The 23,015-nt window shown below is 36.0% G+C and overlaps 12 non-coding genes across 12 annotated transcripts; all 12 read left to right on the plus strand.

Moving 5' to 3' along the window:
• The first annotated feature begins 762 nt into the window (after window positions 1-762).
• Window positions 763-835, plus strand: TRNAR-ACG (transfer RNA arginine (anticodon ACG)). The gene has a single exon. It is a non-coding gene; the product is annotated as a tRNA-Arg (tRNA).
• Window positions 836-3,643: 2,808 nt separating this feature from the next.
• TRNAR-ACG (transfer RNA arginine (anticodon ACG)) lies at window positions 3,644-3,716 on the plus strand. Its single transcript has one exon. It is a non-coding gene; the product is annotated as a tRNA-Arg (tRNA).
• A 501-nt stretch (window positions 3,717-4,217) lies between these two features.
• Window positions 4,218-4,290, plus strand: TRNAR-ACG (transfer RNA arginine (anticodon ACG)). Its single transcript has one exon. It is a non-coding gene; the product is annotated as a tRNA-Arg (tRNA).
• A 1,084-nt stretch (window positions 4,291-5,374) lies between these two features.
• On the plus strand, window positions 5,375-5,447 carry TRNAC-ACA (transfer RNA cysteine (anticodon ACA)). The gene has a single exon. It is a non-coding gene; the product is annotated as a tRNA-Cys (tRNA).
• A 2,240-nt stretch (window positions 5,448-7,687) lies between these two features.
• Window positions 7,688-7,760, plus strand: TRNAR-ACG (transfer RNA arginine (anticodon ACG)). The gene has a single exon. It is a non-coding gene; the product is annotated as a tRNA-Arg (tRNA).
• A 2,242-nt stretch (window positions 7,761-10,002) lies between these two features.
• TRNAR-ACG (transfer RNA arginine (anticodon ACG)) lies at window positions 10,003-10,075 on the plus strand. Its single transcript has one exon. It is a non-coding gene; the product is annotated as a tRNA-Arg (tRNA).
• Window positions 10,076-10,580: 505 nt separating this feature from the next.
• TRNAC-ACA (transfer RNA cysteine (anticodon ACA)) lies at window positions 10,581-10,653 on the plus strand. The gene has a single exon. It is a non-coding gene; the product is annotated as a tRNA-Cys (tRNA).
• A 505-nt stretch (window positions 10,654-11,158) lies between these two features.
• Window positions 11,159-11,231, plus strand: TRNAR-ACG (transfer RNA arginine (anticodon ACG)). Its single transcript has one exon. It is a non-coding gene; the product is annotated as a tRNA-Arg (tRNA).
• A 3,974-nt stretch (window positions 11,232-15,205) lies between these two features.
• TRNAR-ACG (transfer RNA arginine (anticodon ACG)) lies at window positions 15,206-15,278 on the plus strand. The gene has a single exon. It is a non-coding gene; the product is annotated as a tRNA-Arg (tRNA).
• A 506-nt stretch (window positions 15,279-15,784) lies between these two features.
• TRNAH-AUG (transfer RNA histidin (anticodon AUG)) lies at window positions 15,785-15,857 on the plus strand. The gene has a single exon. It is a non-coding gene; the product is annotated as a tRNA-His (tRNA).
• A 1,083-nt stretch (window positions 15,858-16,940) lies between these two features.
• Window positions 16,941-17,013, plus strand: TRNAR-ACG (transfer RNA arginine (anticodon ACG)). Its single transcript has one exon. It is a non-coding gene; the product is annotated as a tRNA-Arg (tRNA).
• Window positions 17,014-19,254: 2,241 nt separating this feature from the next.
• Window positions 19,255-19,327, plus strand: TRNAH-AUG (transfer RNA histidin (anticodon AUG)). Its single transcript has one exon. It is a non-coding gene; the product is annotated as a tRNA-His (tRNA).
• Window positions 19,328-23,015: the final 3,688 nt, after the last annotated feature.

Genomic DNA, 23,015 nt, shown 5'->3' on the forward strand with positions numbered 1-23,015 from the left:
CATTTTTTAAAGATCTTTTAGCAGTCACAAGGATTATTTTACCTAAAACGATTTTGGGAAACAATCCCTGCAGATAGTGTACAGTCAATTTCCAAAATGTGATTCTGTATATACTTCAATAACCATAAAACTCTGAAAAAAGGCTCAAAAACAGGAAAGACAATTCAATTACTACAAAACACGTGGGCCAGAGGCGCAATGGATAACGCGTCTGACTACGGATCAGAAGATTGTAGGTTCGACTCCTACCTGGCTCGCTTAAATTGCCATGATTGTATAGTAGTTAGTACTCTGCGTTGTGGCTGCAGCAACCCCATTTCGAAAACGGGTCACAGCATTTTGATTTTGTTTCACAATCATCCATTTTTTCACAATACTGAATCTTAAGAAAATTTCAGAAAGTAAGCAGATTCTTTGAAGGTGCTTGCACTATTTGTGTTTAATGCTTATTATAAAGCTATCTTAACATGCTTTGAATAATTTAATTGTGAATTATTGTACTAAAGGACTGGGAATTTGACATAAATTCTGGAATTCAGGAAAGAAGAATGTTTGGGCTCTGTCTGAGTAAGTTCATCACATTTTTTAAAGATCTTTTAGCAGTCACAAGGATTATTTTACCTAAAACGTTTTTGGGAAGCAATCCCTGCAGATAGTGTACAGTCAATTTCCAAAATGTGATTCTGTATATACTTCAATAACAATAAAACTCCAAAACTGGCTCAAAAACAGGAAAGACACTTCAATTACTACAGGGCACCTGGGCCAGTGGCGCAATGGATAACGTGTCTGACTACGGATCATAAGTTTGTAGGTTCGACTCCTACCTGGCTCGCTTAAATTGCCGTGATTGTATAGTAGTTAGTACTCTGCGTTGTGGCTGCAGCAACCCCATTTCAAAAACGGGTCACAGCATTTAGATTTTGTTTCACAATCATCCATTTTTTCACAATACTGAATCTTAAGAAAATTTCAGAAAGTAAGCAGATTCTTTGAAGGTGCTTGCACTATTTGTGTTTAATGCTTATTATAAAGCTATCTTAACATGCTTTGAATAATTTAATTGTGAATTATTGTACTAAAGGACTGGGAATTTGACATAAATTCTGGAATTCAGGAAAGAAGAATGTTTGGGCTCTGTCTGAGTAAGTTCATCACATTTTTTAAAGATCTTTTAGCAGTCACAAGGATTATTTTACCTAAAACGTTTTTGGGAAGCAATCCCTGCAGATAGTGTACAGTCAATTTCCAAAATGTGATTCTGTATATACTTCAATAACAATAAAACTCCAAAACTGGCTCAAAAACAGGAAAGACACTTCAATTACTACAGGGCACCTGGGCCAGTGGCGCAATGGATAACGTGTCTGACTACGGATCATAAGTTTGTAGGTTCGACTCCTACCTGGCTAGCTTAAATTGCCGTGATTGTATAGTAGTTAGTACTCTGCGTTGTGGCTGCAGCAACCCCATTTCAAAAACGGGTCACAGCATTTAGATTTTGTTTCACAATCATCCATTTTTTCACAATACTGAATCTTAAGAAAATTTCAGAAAGTAAGCAGATTCTTTGAAGGTGCTTGCACTATTTGTGTTTAATGCTTATTATAAAGCTATCTTAACATGCTTTGAATAATTTAATTGTGAATTATTGTACTAAAGGACTGGGAATTTGACATAAATTCTGGAACTCAGGAAAGAAGAATGTTTGGGCTCTGTCTGAGTAAGTTCATCACATTTTTTAAAGATCTTTTAGCAGTCACAAGGATTATTTTACCTAAAACGTTTTTGGGAAACAATCCCTGCAGATAGTGTACAGTCAATTTCCAAAATGTGATTCTGTATAAACTTCAATAACCATAAAACTCCAAAACTCTCTCAAAAACAGGAAAGACACTTCAATTACTACAGGGCACCTGGGCCAGTGGCGCAATGGATAACATGTCTGACTATGGATCATAAGTTTGTAGGTTCGACTCCTACCTGGCTCGCTTAAATTGCCGTGATTGTATAGTAGTTAGTACTCTGCGTTGTGGCTGCAGCAACCCCATTTCGAAAACGGATCACAGCATTTTGATTTTGTTTCACAATCATCCATTTTTTCACAATACTGAATCTTAAGAAAATTTCAGAAAGTAAGCAGATTCTTTGAAGGTGCTTGCACTATTTGTGTTTAATGCTTATTATAAAGCTATCTTAACATGCTTTGAATAATTTAATTGTGAATTATTGTACTAAAGGACTGGGAATTTGACATAAATTCTGGAATTCAGGAAAGAAGAATGTTTGGGCTCTGTCTGAGTAAGTTCATCAAATTTTTTAAAGATCTTTTAGCAGTCACAAGGATTATTTTACCTAAAACGATTTTGGGAAACAATCCCTGCAGATAGTGTACAGTCAATTTCCAAAATGTGATTCTGTATATACTTCAATAACCATAAAACTCTGAAAAAAGGCTCAAAAACAGGAAAGACACTTCAATTACTACAAAACACGTGGGCCAGAGGCGCAATGGATAACGCGTCTGACTACGGATCAGAAGATTGTAGGTGCGACTCCTACCTGGCTCGCTTAAATTGCCGTGATTGTATAGTAGTTAGTACTCTGCGTTGTGGCTGCAGCAACCCCATTTCGAAAACGGGTCACAGCATTTTGATTTTGTTTCACAATCATCCATTTTTTCACAATACTGAATCTTAAGAAAATTTCAGAAAGTAAGCAGATTCTTTGAAGGTGCTTGCACTATTTGTGTTTAATGCTTATTATAAAGCTATCTTAACATGCTTTGAATAATTTAATTGTGAATTATTGTACTAAAGGACTGGGAATTTGACATAAATTCTGGAATTCAGGAAAGAAGAATGTTTGGGCTCTGTCTGAGTAAGTTCATCACATTTTTTAAAGATCTTTTAGCAGTCACAAGGATTATTTTACCTAAAACGTTTTTGGGAAACAATCCCTGCAGATAGTGTACTGTCAATTACCAAAATGTGATTCTGTATATACTTCAATAACCATAAAATTCTGAAAACAGGCTCAAAAACAGGAAAGACACTTCAATTACTACAAGACACCCGGGACAGTGGGCAATGGATAACGAGTCTGACTATGGATCTGTAGATTGTAGGTTCGACTCCTACCTGGCTCGCTTAAATTGCCGTGATCGTATAGTTGTTAGTACTCTGTGTTGTGGCCGCAGCAATCCGGGTTACGGCATTTTGATTTTGTTTCTCAATCATCCATTTTTTCACAATACTGAATCTTAAGAAAATTTCAGAAAGTAAGCAGATTCTTTGAAGGTGCTTGCACTATTTGTGTTTAATGCTTATTATAAAGCTATCTTAACATGCTTTGAATAATTTAATTGTGAATTATTGTACTAAAGTACTGGGAATTTGACATAAATTCTAGAATTCAGGAAAGAAGAATGTTTGGGCTTCCTTCTGAGTAAGTTCATCACATTTTTGAAATATCTTTTAGCAGTCACAATTATTATTTTACCTAAAACGTTTTTGGGAAACAATCCCTGCAGATAGTCTACAGTCAATTTCCAAAATGTGATTCTGTATATACTTCAATAACCATAAAACTCTGAAAATATGCTCAAAAACAGGAAAGACACTTCAATTACTACAAAATATGTGGGCCAGTGGCGCAATGGATAACGTGTCTGACTACGGATCAGAAGATTGTAGGTTCGACTCCTACCTGGCTCGCTTATATTGCCTTGATTGTATAGTGGTTAGTACTCTGCGTTGTGGCCACAGCAACCCCGGTTCGAAAACAGGTCACGACATTTTGATTTTGTTTCTCAATCATCCATTTTTTCACAATACTGAATCTTAAGAAAATTTCAGAAAGTAAGCAGATTCTTTGAAGGTGCTTGCACTATTTGTGTTTAATGCTTATTATAAAGCTATCTTAACATGCTTTGAATAATTTAATTGTGAATTATTTTACTAAAGGACTGGGAATTTGACATAAATTCTGGAATTCAGGAAAGAAGAATGTTTGTGCTCTGTCTAAGTTCATTACATTTTTGAAAGATCTTTTAGCAGTCACAAGGATTATTGTACCTAAAACGTTTTTGGGAATCAATCCCTGCAGATAGTGTACAGTCAATTTCCAAAATGTGATTCTGTATATACTTCAATAACCATAAAACTCCAAAACAGGCTCAAAAACAGGAAAGACACTTCAATTACTACAGGGCACCTGGGCCAGTGGCGCAATGGATAACGTGTCTGACTACGGATCATAAGTTTGTAGGTTCGACTCCTACCTGGCTCGCTTAAATTGCCATGATTCTATAGTAGTTAGTACTCTGCGTTGTGGCTGCAGCAACCCCATTTCGAAAACGGGTCACAGCATTTTGATTTTGTTTCACAATCATCCATTTTTTCACAATACTGAATCTTAAGAAAATTTCAGAAAGTATGCAGATTCTTTGAAGGTGCTTGCACTATTTGTGTTTAATGCTTATTATAAAGCTATCTTAACATGCTTTGAATAATTTAATTGTGAATTATTGTACTAAAGGACTGGGAATTTGACATAAATTCTGGAATTCAGGAAAGAAGAATGTTTGGGCTCTGTCTGAGTAAGTTCATCACATTTTTTAAAGATCTTTTAGCAGTCACAAGGATTATTTTACCTAAAACGATTTTGGGAAACTATCCCTGCAGATAGTGTACAGTCAATTTCCAAAATGTGATTCTGTATATACTTCAATAACCATAAAACTCTGAAAAAAGGCTCAAAAACAGGAAAGACACTTCAATTACTACAAAACACATGGGCCAGAGGCGCAATGGATAATGCGTCTGACTACAGATCAGAAGATTGTAGGTTCGACTCCTACCTGGCTCGCTTAAATTGCCGTGATTGTATAGTAGTTAGTACTCTGCGTTGTGGCTGCAGCAACCCCATTTCGAAAACGGGTCACAGCATTTTGATTTTGTTTCACAATCATCCATTTTTTCACAATACTGAATCTTAAGAAAATTTCAGAAAGTAAGCAGATTCTTTGAAGGTGCTTGCACTATTTGTGTTTAATGCTTATTATAAAGCTATCTTAACATGCTTTGAATAATTTAATTGTGAATTATTGTACTAAAGGACTGGGAATTTGACATAAATTCTGGAATTCAGGAAAGAAGAATGTTTGGGCTCTGTCTGAGTAAGTTCATCACATTTTTTAAAGATCTTTTAACAGTCACAAGGATTATTTTACCTAAAACGTTTTTGGGAAACAATCCCTGCAGATAGTGTACAGTCAATTTCCAAAATGTGATTCTGTATATACTTCAATAACCATAAAACTCCAAAACTGGCTCAAAAACAGGAAAGACACTTCAATTACTACAGGGCACCTGGGCCAGTGGCGCAATGGATAACGTGTCTGACTACAGATCATAAGTTTGTAGGTTCGACTCCTACCTGGCTCACTTAAATTGATGTGATCGTATAGTGGTTAGTACTCTGCGTTGTGGCCGCAGCAACCCCGGTTCGAAAACGGGTCACAGCATTTTGATTTTGTTTCACAATCATCCATTTTTTCACAATACTGAATCTTAAGAAAATTTCAGAAAGTAAGCAGATTCTTTGAAGGTGCTTGCACTATTTGTGTTTAATGCTTATTATAAAGCTATCTTAACATGCTTTGAATAATTTAATTGTGAATTATTGTACTAAAGGACTGGGAATTTGACATAAATTCTGGAACTCAGGAAAGAAGAATGTTTGGGCTCTGTCTGAGTAAGTTCATCACATTTTTTAAAGATCTTTTAGCAGTCACAAGGATTATTTTACCAAAAACGTTTTTGGGAAACAATCCCTGCAGATAGTGTACAGTCAATTTCCAAAATGTGATTCTGTATAAACTTCAATAACCATAAAACTCCAAAACTGGCTCAAAAACAGGAAAGACACTTCAATTACTACAGGGCACCAGGGCCAGTGGTGCAATGGATAACGTGTCTGACTATGGATCATAAGTTTGTAGGTTCGACTCCAACCTGGCTCGCTTAAATTGCTGTGATTGTATAGTAGTTAGTACTCTGCATTGTGGCTGCAGCAACCCCATTTCGAAAACGGATCACAGCATTTTGATTTTGTTTCACAATCATCCATTTTTTCATAATACTGAATCTTAAGAAAATTTCAGAAAGTAAGCAGATTCTTTGAAGGTGCTTGCACTATTTGTGTTTAATGCTTATTATAAAGCTATCTTAACATGCTTTGAATAATTTAATTGTGAATTATTGTACTAAAGGACTGGGAATTTGACATAAATTCTGGAATTCAGGAAAGAAGAATGTTTGGGCTCTGTCTGAGTAAGTTCATCACATTTTTTAAAGATCTTTTAGCAGTCACAAGGATTATTTTACCTAAAACGATTTTGGGAAACAATCCCTGCAGATAGTGTACAGTCAATTTCCAAAATGTGATTCTGTATATACTTCAATAACCATAAAACTCTGAAAAAAGGCTCAAAAACAGGAAAGACACTTCAATTACTACAAAACACGTGGGCCAGAGGCGCAATGGATAACGCATCTGACTACGGATCAGAAGATTGTAGGTTCGACTCCTACCTGGCTCGCTTAAATTGCCGTGATTGTATAGTAGTTAGTACTCTGCGTTGTGGCTGCAGCAACCCCATTTCGAAAACGGGTCACAGCATTTTGATTTTGTTTCACAATCATCCATTTTTTCACAATACTGAATCTTAAGAAAATTTCAGAAAGTAAGCAGATTCTTTGAAGGTGCTTGCACTATTTGTGTTTAATGCTTATTATAAAGCTATCTTAACATGCTTTGAATAATTTAATTGTGAATTATTGTACTAAAGGACTGGGAATTTGACATAAATTCTGGAATTCAGGAAAGAAGAATGTTTGGGCTCTGTCTGAGTAAGTTCATCACATTTTTTAAAGATCTTTTAGCAGTCACAAGGATTATTTTACCTAAAACGTTTTTGGGAAACAATCCCTGCAGATAGTGTACAGTCAATTTCCAAAATGTGATTCTGTATATACTTCAATAACCATAAAACTCCAAAACTGGCTCAAAAACAGGAAAGACACTTCAATTACTACAGGGCACCTGGGACAGTGGCACAATGGATAACGTGTCTGACTACGGATCATAAGTTTGTAGGTTCGACTCCTACCTGGCTCGCTTAAATTGACGTGATCGTATAGTGGTTAGTACTCTGCGTTGTGGCTGCAGCAACCCCGGTTCGAAAACGGGTCACAGCATTTTGATTTTGTTTCACAATCATCCATTTTTTCACAATACTGAATCTTAAGAAAATTTCAGAAAGTAAGCAGATTCTTTGAAGGTGCTTGCACTATTTGTGTTTAATGCTTATTATAAAGCTATCTTAACATGCTTTGAATAATTTAATTGTGAATTATTGTACTAAAGGACTGGGAATTTGACATAAATTCTGGAATTCAGGAAAGAAGAATGTTTGGGCTCTGTCTGAGTAAGTTCATCACATTTTTTAAAGATCTTTTAGCAGTCACAAGGATTATTTTACCTAAAACGTTTTTGGGAAACAATCCCTGCAGATAGTGTACAGTCAATTTCCAAAATGTGATTCTGTATATACTTCAATAACCATAAAACTCCAAAACTGGCTCAAAAACAGGAAAGACACTTCAATTACTACAGGGCACCTGGGCCAGTGGCGCAATGGATAACGTGTCTGACTACGGATCATAAGTTTGTAGGTTCGACTCCTACCTGGCTCACTTAAATTGATGTGATCGTATAGTGGTTAGTACTCTGCGTTGTGGCCGCAGCAACCCCGGTTCGAAAACGGGTCACAGCATTTTGATTTTGTTTCACAATCATCCATTTTTTCACAATACTGAATCTTAAGAAAATTTCAGAAAGTAAGCAGATTCTTTGAAGGTGCTTGCACTATTTGTGTTTAATGCTTATTATAAAGCTATCTTAACATGCTTTGAATAATTTAATTGTGAATTATTGTACTAAAGGACTGGGAATTTGACATAAATTCTGGAATTCAGGAAAGAAGAATGTTTGGGCTCTGTCTGAGTAAGTTCATCACATTTTTTAAAGATCTTTTAGCAGTCACAAGGATTATTTTACCTAAAACGATTTTGGGAAACAATCCCTGCAGATAGTGTACAGTCAATTTCCAAAATGTGATTATGTATATACTTCAATAACCATAAAACTCTGAAAAAAGGCTCAAAAACAGGAAAGACACTTCAATTACTACAAAACACGTGGGCCAGAGGCGCAAAGGATAACGCATCTGACTACGGATCAGAAGATTGTAGGTTCGACTCCTACCTGGCTCGCTTAAATTGCCGTGATTGTATAGTAGTTAGTACTCTGCGTTGTGGCTGCAGCAACCCCATTTCGAAAACGGGTCACAGCATTTTGATTTTGTTTCACAATCATCCATTTTTTCACAATACTGAATCTTAAGAAAATTTCAGAAAGTAAGCAGATTCTTTGAAGGTGCTTGCACTATTTGTGTTTAATGCTTATTATAAAGCTATCTTAACATGCTTTGAATAATTTAATTGTGAATTATTGTACTAAAGGACTGGGAATTTGACATAAATTCTGGAATTCAGGAAAGAAGAATGTTTGGGCTCTGTCTGAGTAAGTTCATCACATTTTTTAAAGATCTTTTAGCAGTCACAAGGATTATTTTACCTAAAACGTTTTTGGGAAACAATCCCTGCAGATAGTGTACAGTCAATTTCCAAAATGTGATTCTGTATATACTTCAATAACCATAAAACTCCAAAACTGGCTCAAAAACAGGAAAGACACTTCAATTACTACAGGGCACCTGGGTCAGTGGCACAATGGATAACGTGTCTGACTACGGTTCATAAGTTTGTAGGTTCGACTCCTACCTGGCTCGCTTAAATTGACGTGATCGTATAGTGGTTAGTACTCTGCGTTGTGGCTGCAGCAACCCCGGTTCGAAAACGGGTCACAGCATTTTGATTTTGTTTCACAATCATCCATTTTTTCACAATACTGAATCTTAAGAAAATTTCAGAAAGTAAGCAGATTCTTTGAAGGTGCTTGCACTATTTGTGTTTAATGCTTATTATAAAGCTATCTTAACATGCTTTGAATAATTTAATTGTGAATTATTGTACTAAAGGACTGGGAATTTGACATAAATTCTGGAATTCAGGAAAGAAGAATGTTTGGGCTCTGTCTGAGTAAGTTCATCACATTTTTTAAAGATCTTTTAGCAGTCACAAGGATTATTTTACCTAAAACGTTTTTGGGAAACAATCCCTGCAGATAGTGTACTGTCAATTACCAAAATGTGATTCTGTATATACTTCAATAACCATAAAATTCTGAAAACAGGCTCAAAAACAGGAAAGACACTTCAATTACTACAAGACACCCGGGACAGTGGGCAATGGATAACGAGTCTGACTATGGATCTGTAGATTGTAGGTTCGACTCCTACCTGGCTCGCTTAAATTGCCGTGATCGTATAGTTGTTAGTACTCTGTGTTGTGGCCGCAGCAACCCCGGTTCGAATCTGGGTTACGGCATTTTGATTTTGTTTCTCAATCATCCATTTTTTCACAATACTGAATCTTAAGAAAATTTCAGAAGGTAAGCAGATTCTTTGAAGGTGCTTGCACTATTTGTGTTTAATGCTTATTATAAAGCTATCTTAACATGCTTTGAATAATTTAATTGTGAATTATTGTACTAAAGTACTGGGAATTTGACATAAATTCTAGAATTCAGGAAAGAAGAATGTTTGGGCTTCCTTCTGAGTAAGTTCATCACATTTTTGAAATATCTTTTAGCAGTCACAATTATTATTTTACCTAAAACGTTTTTGGGAAACAATCCCTGCAGATAGTATACAGTCAATTTCCAAAATGTGATTCTGTATATACTTCAATAACCATAAAACTCTGAAAATATGCTCAAAAACAGGAAAGACACTTCAATTACTACAAAACATGTGGGCCAGTGGCGCAATGGATAACGTGTCTGACTACGGATCAGAAGATTGTAGGTTCGACTCCTACCTGGCTCGCTTAAATTGCCGTGATTGTATAGTAGTTAGTACTCTGCGTTGTGGCTGCAGCAACCCCATTTCGAAAACGGGTCACAGCATTTTGATTTTGTTTCACAATCATCCATTTTTTCACAATACTGAATCTTAAGAAAATTTCAGAAAGTAAGCAGATTCTTTGAAGGTGCTTGCACTATTTGTGTTTAATGCTTATTATAAAGCTATCTTAACATGCTTTGAATAATTTAATTGTGAATTATTGTACTAAAGGACTGGGAATTTGACATAAATTCTGGAATTCAGGAAAGAAGAATGTTTGGGCTTTGTCTGAGTAAGTTCATCACATTTTTTAAAGATCTTTTAACAGTCACAAGGATTATTTTACCTAAAACGTTTTTGGGAAACAATCCCTGCAGATAGTGTACAGTCAATTTCCAAAATGTGATTCTGTATATACTTCAATAACCATAAAACTCCAAAACTGGCTCAAAAACAGGAAAGACACTTCAATTACTACAGGGCACCTGGGCCAGTGGCGCAATGGATAACGTGTCTGACTACAGATCATAAGTTTGTAGGTTCGACTCCTACCTGGCTCACTTAAATTGATGTGATCGTATAGTGGTTAGTACTCTGCGTTGTGCCCGCAGCAACCCCGGTTCGAAAACGGGTCACAGCATTTTGATTTTGTTTCACAATCATCCATTTTTTCACAATACTGAATCTTAAGAAAATTTCAGAAAGTAAGCAGATTCTTTGAAGGTGCTTGCACTATTTGTGTTTAATGCTTATTATAAAGCTATCTTAACATGCTTTGAATAATTTAATTGTGAATTATTGTACTAAAGGACTGGGAATTTGACATAAATTCTGGAATTCAGGAAAGAAGAATGTTTGGGCTCTGTCTGAGTAAGTTCATCACATTTTTTAAAGATCTTTTAGCAGTCACAAGGATTATTTTACCTAAAACGTTTTTGGGAAACAATCCCTGCAGATAGTGTACAGTCAATTTCCAAAATGTGATTCTGTATATACTTCAATAACCATAAAACTCCAAAACTGGCTCAAAAACAGGAAAGACACTTCAATTACTACAGGGCACCTGGGCCAGTGGCGCAATGGATAACGTGTCTGACTACGGATCATAAGTTTGTAGGTTCGACTCCTACCTGGCTCACTTAAATTGATGTGATCGTATAGTGGTTAGTACTCTGCGTTGTGGCCGCAGCAACCCCGGTTCGAAAACGGGTCACAGCATTTTGATTTTGTTTCACAATCATCCATTTTTTCACAATACTGAATCTTAAGAAAATTTCAGAAAGTAAGCAGATTCTTTGAAGGTGCTTGCACTATTTGTGTTTAATGCTTATTATAAAGCTATCTTAACATGCTTTGAATAATTTAATTGTGAATTATTGTACTAAAGGACTGGGAATTTGACATAAATTCTGGAACTCAGGAAAGAAGAATGTTTGGGCTCTGTCTGAGTAAGTTCATCACATTTTTTAAAGATCTTTTAGCAGTCACAAGGATTATTTTACCTAAAACGATTTTGGGAAACAATCCCTGCAGATAGTGTACAGTCAATTTCCAAAATGTGATTCTGTATATACTTCAATAACCATAAAACTCCAGAACTGGCTCAAAAACAGGAAAGACACTTCAATTACTACAGAGCACCAGGGCCAGTGGTGCAATGGATAACGTGTCTGACTATGGATCATAAGTTTGTAGGTTCGACTCCTACCTGGCTCGCTTAAATTGCTGTGATTGTATAGTAGTTAGTACTCTGCGTTGTGGCTGCAGCAACCCCATTTCGAAAACGGATCACAGCATTTTGATTTTGTTTCACAATCATCCATTTTTTCACAATACTGAATCTTAAGAAAATTTCAGAAAGTAAGCAGATTCTTTGAAGGTGCTTGCACTATTTGTGTTTAATGCTTATTATAAAGCTATCTTAACATGCTTTGAATAATTTAATTGTGAATTATTGTACTAAAGGACTGGGAATTTGACATAAATTCTGGAATTCAGGAAAGAAGAATGTTTGGGCTCTGTCTGAGTAAGTTCATCACATTTTTTAAAGATCTTTTAGCAGTCACAAGGATTATTTTACCTAAAACGATTTTGGGAAACAATCCCTGCAGATAGTGTACAGTCAATTTCCAAAATGTGATTCTGTATATACTTCAATAACCATAAAACTCTGAAAAAAGGCTCAAAAACAGGAAAGACACTTCAATTACTACAAAACACGTGGGCCAGAGGCGCAATGGATAACGCATCTGACTACGGATCAGAAGATTGTAGGTTCGACTCCTACCTGGCTCGCTTAAATTGCCGTGATTGTATAGTAGTTAGTACTCTGCGTTGTGGCTGCAGCAACCCCATTTCGAAAACGGGTCACAGCATTTTGATTTTGTTTCACAATCATCCATTTTTTCACAATACTGAATCTTAAGAAAATTTCAGAAAGTAAGCAGATTCTTTGAAGGTGCTTGCACTATTTGTGTTTAATGCTTATTATAAAGCTATCTTAACATGCTTTGAATAATTTAATTGTGAATTATTGTACTAAAGGACTGGGAATTTGACATAAATTCTGGAATTCAGGAAAGAAGAATGTTTGGGCTCTGTCTGAGTAAGTTCATCACATTTTTTAAAGATCTTTTAGCAGTCACAAGGATTATTTTACCTAAAACGTTTTTGGGAAACAATCCCTGCAGATAGTGTACAGTCAATTTCCAAAATGTGATTCTGTATATACTTCAATAACCATAAAACTCCAAAACTGGCTCAAAAACAGGAAAGACACTTCAATTACTACAGGGCACCTGGGTCAGTGGCACAATGGATAACGTGTCTGACTACGGATCATAAGTTTGTAGGTTCGACTCCTACCTGGCTCGCTTAAATTGACGTGATCGTATAGTGGTTAGTACTCTGCGTTGTGGCTGCAGCAACCCCATTTTGAAAACGGATCACAGCATTTTGATTTTGTTTCACAATCATCCATTTTTTCACAATACTGAATCTTAAGAAAATTTCAGAAAGTAAGCAGATTCTTTGAAGGTGCTTGCACTATTTGTGTTTAATGCTTATTATAAAGCTATCTTAACATGCTTTGAATAATTTAATTGTGAATTATTGTACTAAAGGACTGGGAATTTGACATAAATTCTGGAATTCAGGAAAGAAGAATGTTTGGGCTCTGTCTGAGTAAGTTCATCACATTTTTTAAAGATCTTTTAGCAGTCACAAGGATTATTTTACCTAAAACGATTTTGGGAAACAATCCCTGCAGATAGTGTACAGTCAATTTCCAAAATGTGATTCTGTATATACTTCAATAACCATAAAACTCTGAAAAAAGGCTCAAAAACAGGAAAGACACTTCAATTACTACAAAACACGTGGGCCAGAGGCGCAATGGATAACGCATCTGACTACGGATCAGAAGATTGTAGGTTCGACTCCTACCTGGCTCGCTTAAATTGCCGTGATTGTATAGTAGTTAGTACTCTGCGTTGTGGCTGCAGCAACCCCATTTCGAAAACGGGTCACAGCATTTTGATTTTGTTTCACAATCATCCATTTTTTCACAATACTGAATCTTAAGAAAATTTCAGAAAGTAAGCAGATTCTTTGAAGGTGCTTGCACTATTTGTGTTTAATGCTTATTATAAAGCTATCTTAACATGCTTTGAATAATTTAATTGTGAATTATTGTACTAAAGGACTGGGAATTTGACATAAATTCTGGAATTCAGGAAAGAAGAATGTTTGGGCTCTGTCTGAGTAAGTTCATCACATTTTTTAAAGATCTTTTAGCAGTCACAAGGATTATTTTACCTAAAACGTTTTTGGGAAACAATCCCTGCAGATAGTGTACAGTCAATTTCCAAAATGTGATTCTGTATATACTTCAATAACCATAAAACTCCAAAACTGGCTCAAAAACAGGAAAGACACTTCAATTACTACAGGGCACCTGGGTCAGTGGCACAATGGATAACGTGTCTGACTACGGATCATAAGTTTGTAGGTTCGACTCCTACCTGGCTCGCTTAAATTGACGTGATCGTATAGTGGTTAGTACTCTGCGTTGTGGCTGCAGCAACCCCGGTTCGAAAACGGGTCACAGCATTTTGATTTTGTTTCACAATCATCCATTTTTTCACAATACTGAATCTTAAGAAAATTTCAGAAAGTAAGCAGATTCTTTGAAGGTGCTTGCACTATTTGTGTTTAATGCTTATTATAAAGCTATCTTAACATGCTTTGAATAATTTAATTGTGAATTATTTTACTAAAGGACTAGGAATTTGACATAAATTTTAGAATTCAGGAAAGAAGAATGTTTGGGCTCTGTCTGAGTAAGTTCATTACATTTTTTAAAGATCTTTTAGCAGTCACAAGGATTATTGTACCTAAAACATTTTTGGGAAACAATCCCTGCAGATAGTGTACAGTCAATTTCCAAAATGTGATTCTGTATATACTTCAATAACCATAAAACTTTAAAACAGGCTCAAAAACAGGAAAGACTCTTCAATTGCTTCAAGACACCTGGGACAGAGGGCAATGGATAATGCGTCTGACTATAGATCAGAAGATTGTAGGTTCGACACCTACCTAGCTCACTTAAATTGTCATGATCGTATAGAGGTTAGTACTCTGCGTTGTGGCCGCAGCAACCCCGGTTCGAATCCGGGTCACGGCATTTTGATTTTGTTTCTCAATCATCCATTTTTTCACAATACTGAATCTTGAGAAAATTTCAGAAAATAAGCAGATTCTTTGAAGGTGCTTGCACTATTTGTGTTTAATGATTATTATAAAGCTATCTTAACATGCTTTGAATAAATTAATTGTGAATTTTTGTACTAAAGGACTGGGAATTTGACATAAATTCTGGAATTCAGGAAAGAAGAATGTTTGGGCTCTGTCTGAGTAAGTTCATTACATTTTTGAAAGATCTTTTAGCAGTCACAAGGATTATTGTACCTAAAACGTTTTTGGGAAACAATCCCTGCAGATAGTGTACAGTCAATTTCCAAAATGTGATTCTGTATATACTTCAATAACCATAAAACTCCAAAACTGGCTCAAAAACAGGAAAGACACTTCAATTGCTACAGCGCACCTGGGCCAGTGGCGCAATGGATAACGTGTCTGACTACGGATCATAAGTTTGTAGGTTCGACTCCTACCTGGCTCGCTTAAATTGCCATGATTGTATAGTAGTTAGTACTCTGCGTTGTGGCTGCAGCAACCCCATTTCCAAAACGGGTCACAGCATTTTGATTTTGTTTCACAATCATCCATTTTTTCACAATACTGAATCTTAAGAAAATTTCAGAAAGTAAGCAGATTCTTTGAAGGTGCTTGCACTATTTGTGTTTAATGCTTATTATAAAGCTATCTTAACATGCTTTGAATAATTTAATTGTGAATTATTGTACTAAAGGACTGGGAATTTGACATAAATTCTGGAATTCAGGAAAGAAGAATGTTTGGGCTCTGTCTGAGTAAGTTCATCACATTTTTTAAAGATCTTTTAGCAGTCACAAGGATTATTTTACCTAAAACGATTTTGGGAAACAATCCCTGCAGATAGTGTACAGTCAATTTCCAAAATGTGATTCTGTATATACTTCAATAACCATAAAACTCTGAAAAAAGGCTCAAAAACAGGAAAGACACTTCAATTACTACAGGGCACCTGGGCCAGTGGCGCAATGGATAACGTGTCTGACTATGGATCATAAGTTTGTAGGTTCGACTCCTACCTGGCTCGCTTAAATTGCCATGATCGTATAGAGGTTAGTACTCTGCGTTGTGGCCGCAGCAACCCCGGTTCGAATCCGGGTCACGGCATTTGGATTTTGTTTCTCAATCATCCATTTTTTCACAATACTGAATCTTAAGAAAATTTCAGAAAGTAAGCAGATTCTTTGAAGGTGCTTGCACTATTTGTGTTTAATGCTTACTATAAAGCTATCTTAACATGCTTTGAATAATTTAATTGTGAATTATTGTACTAAAGTACTTGGAATTTGACATAAATTCTAGAATTCAGGAAAGAAGAATGTTTGGGCTCTGTCAGAGTAAGTTCATCACATTTTTTAAAGATCTTTTAGCAGTCACTAGGATTATTTTACCTAAAACGTTTTTGGGAAACAATCCCTGCAGATAGTGTACAGTCAATTTCCAAAATGTGATTCTGTATATGCTTCAATAACCATAAAATTCTGAAAACAGGCTCAAAAAAAGGAAAGACACTTCAATTACTACAAGACCCCCGGCACAGTGGGCAATGGATAATGCATCTGACTATAGATCAGAAGATTGTAGGTTCGACACCTACCTAGCTCACTTAAATTGTCATGATCGTATAGAGGTTAGTACTCTGCGTTGTGGCCGCAGCAACCCCGGTTCGAATCCGGGTCACGGCATTTTGATTTTGTTTCTCAATCATCCATTTTTTCACAATACTGAATCTTGAGAAAATTTCAGAAAATAAGCAGATTCTTTGAAGGTGCTTGCACTATTTGTGTTTAATGATTATTATAAAGCTATCTTAACATGCTTTGAATAAATTAATTGTGAATTGTTGTACTAAAGGACTGGGAATTTGACATAAATTCTGGAATTCAGGAAAGAAGAATGTTTGGGCTCTGTCTGAGTAAGTTCATTACATTTTTGAAAGATCTTTTAGCAGTCACAAGGATTATTGTACCTAAAACGTTTTTGGGAAACATTCCCTGCAGATAGTGTACAGTCAATTTCCAAAATGTGATTCTGTATATACTTCAATAACCATAAAACTCCAAAACTGGCTCAAAAACAGGAAAGACACTTCAATTGCTACAGCGCACCTGGGCCAGTGGCGCAATGGATAACGTGTCTGACTACGGATCATAAGTTTGTAGGTTCGACTCCTACCTGGCTCGCTTAAATTGCCATGATTGTATAGTAGTTAGTACTCTGCGTTGTGGCTGCAGCAACCCCATTTCGAAAACGGGTCACAGCATTTTGATTTTGTTTCACAATCATCCATTTTTTCACAATACTGAATCTTAAGAAAATTTCAGAAAGTAAGCAGATTCTTTGAAGGTGCTTGCACTATTTGTGTTTAATGCTTATTATAAAGCTATCTTAACATGCTTTGAATAATTTAATTGTGAATTATTGTACTAAAGGACTGGGAATTTGACATAAATTCTGGAATTCAGGAAAGAAGAATGTTTGGGCTCTGTCTGAGTAAGTTCATCACATTTTTTAAAGATCTTTTAGCAGTCACAAGGATTATTTTACCTAAAACGATTTTGGGAAACAATCCCTGCAGATAGTGTACAGTCAATTTCCAAAATGTGATTCTGTATATACTTCAATAACCATAAAACTCTGAAAAAAGGCTCAAAAACAGGAAAGACACTTCAATTACTACAAAACACGTGGGCCAGAGGCGCAATGGATAACGCGTCTGACTACGGATCAGAAGATTGTAGGTTCGACTCCTACCTGGCTCGCTTAAATTGCCGTGATTGTATAGTAGTTAGTACTCTGCGTTGTGGCTGCAGCAACCCCATTTCGAAAACGGGTCACAGCATTTTGATTTTGTTTCACAATCATCCATTTTTTCACAATACTGAATCTTAAGAAAATTTCAGAAAGTAAGCAGATTCTTTGAAGGTGCTTGCACTATTTGTGTTTAATGCTTATTATAAAGCTATCTTAACATGCTTTGAATAATTTAATTGTGAATTATTGTACTAAAGGACTGGGAATTTGACATAAATTCTGGAATTCAGGAAAGAAGAATGTTTGGGCTCTGTCTGAGTAAGTTCATCACATTTTTTAAAGATCTTTTAGCAGTCACAAGGATTATTTTACCTAAAACGTTTTTGGGAAACAATCCCTGCAGATAGTGTACAGTCAATTTCCAAAATGTGATTCTGTATATACTTCAATAACCATAAAACTCCAAAACTGGCTCAAAAACAGGAAAGACACTTCAATTACTACAGGGCACCTGGGTCAGTGGCACAATGGATAACGTGTCTGACTACGGATCATAAGTTTGTAGGTTCGACTCCTACCTGGCTCGCTTAAATTGACGTGATCGTATAGTGGTTAGTACTCTGCGTTGTGGCTGCAGCAACCCCGGTTCGAAAACGGGTCACAGCATTTTGATTTTGTTTCACAATCATCCATTTTTTCACAATACTGAATCTTAAGAAAATTTCAGAAAGTAAGCAGATTCTTTGAAGGTGCTTGCACTATTTGTGTTTAATGCTTATTATAAAGCTATCTTAACATGCTTTGAATAATTTAATTGTGAATTATTGTACTAAAGGACTGGGAATTTGACATAAATTCTGGAATTCAGGAAAGAAGAATGTTTGGGCTCTGTCTGAGTAAGTTCATCACATTTTTTAAAGATCTTTTAGCAGTCACAAGGATTATTTTACCTAAAAAGTTTTTGGGAAACAATCCCTGCAGATAGTGTACTGTCAATTACCAAAATGTGATTCTGTATATACTTCAATAACCATAAAATTCTGAAAACAGGCTCAAAAACAGGAAAGACACTTCAATTACTACAAGACACCCGGGACAGTGGGCAATGGATAACGAGTCTGACTATGGATCTGTAGATTGTAGGTTCGACTCCTACCTGGCTCGCTTAAATTGTCGTGATCATATAGTTGTTAGTACTCTGTGTTGTGGCCGCAGCAACCCCGGTTCGAATCCGGGTTACGGCATTTTGATTTTGTTTCTCAATCATCCATTTTTTCACAATACTGAATCTTAAGAAAATTTCAGCAAGTAAGCAGATTCTTTGAAGGTGCTTGCACTATTTGTGTTTAATGCTTATTATAAAGCTATCTTAACATGCTTTGAATAATTTAATTGTGAATTATTGTACTAAAGTACTGGGAATTTGACATAAATTCTAGAATTCAGGAAAGAAGAATGTTTGGGCTTCCTTCTGAGTAAGTTCATCACATTTTTGAAATATCTTTTAGCAGTCACAATTATTATTTTACCTAAAACGTTTTTGGGAAACAATCCCTGCAGATAGTGTACAGTCAATTTCCAAAATGTGATTCTGTATATACTTCAATAACCATAAAACTCCAAAACTGGCTCAAAAACAGGAAAGACACTTCAATTACTACAGGGCACCTGGGTCAGTGGCGCAATGGATAACGCGTCTGACTATGGATCATAAGTTTGTAGGTTCGACTCCTACCTGGCTCGCTTAAATTGACGTGATCGTATAGTGGTTAGTACTCTGCGTTGTGGCCGCAGCAACCCCGTTTCGAAAACAGGTCACAGCATTTTGATTTTGTTTCACAATCATCCATTTTTTCACAATACTGAATCTTAAGAAAATTTCAGAAAGTAAGCAGATTCTTTGAAGGTGCTTGCACTATTTGTGTTTAATGCTTATTATAAAGCTATCTTAACATGCTTTGAATAATTTAATTGTGAATTATTGTACTAAAGGACTGGGAATTTGACATAAATTCTGGAATTCAGGAAAGAAGAATGTTTGGGCTCTGTCTGAGTAAGTTCATCACATTTTTTAAAGATCTTTTAGCAGTCACAAGGGTTATTTTACCTAAAACGTTTTTGGAAAACATTCCCTGCAGATAGTGTACAGTCAATTACCAAAATGTGATTCTGTATATACTTCAATAACCATAAAATTCTGAAAACAGGCTCAAAAACAGGAAAGACACTTCAATTACTACAAGAGACCCGGGACAGTGGGCAATGGATAACGTGTCTGACTATGGATCTGTAGATTGTAGGTTCGACTCCTACCTGGCTTGCTTAAATTGCCGTGATCGTATAGTGGTTAGTACTCTGCGGTGTGGCCGCAGCAACCCCGGTTCGAATCCGAGTCACGGCATTTTGATTTTGTTTCTCAATCATCCATTTTTTCACAATACTGAATCTTAAGAAAATTTCAGAAAGTAAGCAGATTCTTTGAAGGTGCTTGCACTATTTGTGTTTAATGCTTATTATAAAGCTATCTTAACATGCTTTGAATAATGTAATTGTGAATTATTGTACTAAAGTACTGGGAATTTGACATAAATTCTAGAATTCAGGAAAGAAGAATGTTTGGGCTTCCTTCTGAGTAAGTTCATCACATTTTTAAAAGATCTTTTAGCAGTCACAATTATTATTTTACCTATAACGTTTTTTGGGACACAATCCCTGCAGACAGTCTACAGTCAATTTCCAAAATGTGATTCTGTATATACTTCAATAACCATAAAACTCTGAAAAAAGGCTCAAAAACAGGAAAGACACTTCAATTACTACAAAACACGTGGGCCAGTGGCGCAATGGATGACGCGTCTGACTACGCATCAGAAGATTGTAGGTTCGACTCCTACCTGGCTCGCTTAAATTGCCGTGATTGTATAGTAGTTAGTACTCTGCATTGTGGCTGCAGCAACCCCATTTCGAAAACGGGTCACAGCATTTTGATTTTGTTTCGCAATCATCCATTTTTTCACAATACTGAATCTTAAGAAAATTTCAGAAAGTAAGCAGATTCTTTGAAGGTGCTTGCACTATTTGTGTTTAATGCTTATTATAAAGCTATCTTAACATGCTTTGAATAATTTAATTGTGAATTATTGTACTAAAGGACTGGGAATTTGACATAAATTCTGGAATTCAGGAAAGAAGAATGTTTGGGCTCTGTCTGAGTAAGTTCATCACATTTTTTAAAGATCTTTTAGCAGTCACAAGGATTATTTTACCTAAAACGTTTTTGGGAAACAATCCCTGCAGATAGTGTACAGTCAATTTCCAAAATGTGATTCTGTATATACTTCAATAACCATAAAACTCTGAAAACTGGCTCAAAAACAGGAAAGACACTTCAATTACTACAGGGCACCTGGGCCAGTGGTGCAATGGATAACGTGTCTGACTACATATCAGAAGATTATAGGTTTGACTCCTACCTGGCTCGCTTATATTGCCTTGATCGCATAGTGGTTAGTACTCTGCGTTGTGGCCGCAGCAACCCCGGTTCGAAAACAGGTCACGACATTTTGATTTTGTTTCACAATCATCCATTTTTTCACAATACTGAATCTTAAGAAAATTTCAGAAAGTAAGCAGATTCTTTGAAGGTGCTTGCACTATTTGTGTTTAATGCTTATTATAAAGCTATCTTAACATGCTTTGAATAATTTAATTGTGAATTATTTTACTAAAGGACTGGGAATTTGACATAAATTCTGGAATTCAGGAAAGAAGAATGTTTGTGCTCTGTCTGAGTAAGTTCATTACATTTTTGAAAGATCTTTTAGCAGTCACAAGGATTATTGTACCTAAAACGTTTTTGGGAAACAATCCCTGCAGATAGTGTACAGTCAATTTCCAAAATGTGATTCTGTATATACTTCAATAACCATAAAACTCTGAAAAAAGGCTCAAAAACAGGAAAGACACTTCAATTACTACAAAACACGTGGGCCAGTGGCGCAATGGATGACGCGTCTGACTACGCATTAGAAGATTGTAGGTTCGACTCCTACCTGGCTCGCTTAAATTGCCGTGATTGTATAGTAGTTAGTACTCTGCGTTGTGGCTGCAGCAACCCCATTTCGAAAACGGGTCACAGCATTTTGATTTTGTTTCGCAATCATCCATTTTTTCACAATACTGAATCTTAAGAAAAATTCAGAAAGTAAGCAGATTCTTTGAAGGTGCTTGCACTATTTGTGTTTAATGCTTATTATAAAGCTATCTTAACATGCTTTGAATAATTTAATTGTGAATTATTGTACTAAAGGACTGGGAATTTGACATAAATTCTGGAATTCAGGAAAGAAGAATGTTTGGGCTCTGTCTGAGTAAGTTCATCACATTTTTTAAAGATCTTTTAGCAGTCACAAGGATTATTTTACCTAAAACGTTTTTGGGAAACAATCCCTGCAGATAGTGTACAGTCAATTTCCAAAATGTGATTCTGTATATACTTCAATAACCATAAAACTCTGAAAACTGGCTCAAAAACAGGAAAGACACTTCAATTACTACAGGGTACCTGGGCCAGTGGTGCAATGGATAACGTGTCTGACTACGGATCATAAGTTGTAGGTTCGACTCCTACCTGGCTCGCTTAAATTGACGTGATGGTATAGTGGTTAGTATTCTGCGTTGTGGCCGCAGCAACCCCAGTTCGAAAACGGGTCACAGCATTTTGATTTTGTTTCACAATCATCCATTTTTTCACAATACTGAATCTTAAGAAAATTTCAGAAAGTAAGCAGATTCTTTGAAGGTGCTTGCACTATTTGTGTTTAATGCTTATTATAAAGCTATCTTAACATGCTTTGAATAATTTAATTGTGAATTATTGTACTAAAGTACTGGGAATTTGACATAAATTCTAGAATTCAGGAAAGAAGAATGTTTGGGCTTCCTTCTGAGTAAGTTCATCACATTTTTGAAATATCTTTTAGCAGTCACAATTATTATTTTACCTAAAACGTTTTTGGGAAACAATCCCTGCAGATAGTCTACAGTCAATTTCCAAAATGTGATTCTGTATATACTTCAATAACCATAAAACTCTAAAAATAGGCTCAAAAACAGGAAAGACACTTCAATTACTACAAAACACGTGGGCCAGTGGCGCAATGGATAACGCGTCTGACTACGCATCAGAAGATTGTATGTTCGACTCCGACCTGGCTCGCTTATATTGCCTTGATCGCAAAGTGGTTAGTACTCTGCGTTGTGGCCGCAGCAACCCCGGTTCGAAAACAGGTCACGACATTTTGATTTTGTTTCTCAATCATCCATTTTTTCACAATACTGAATCTTAAGAAAATTTCAGAAAGTAAGCAGATTCTTTGAAGGTGCTTGCACTATTTGTGTTTAATGCTTATTATAAAGCTATCTTAACATG

This window comes from Taudactylus pleione, unplaced genomic scaffold (genome assembly GCF_031769625.1).
Source record: "Taudactylus pleione unplaced genomic scaffold, aTauple2 ptg000551l, whole genome shotgun sequence".
In the NCBI taxonomy this organism is placed as follows: Eukaryota; Metazoa; Chordata; class Amphibia; order Anura; family Myobatrachidae; genus Taudactylus; species Taudactylus pleione.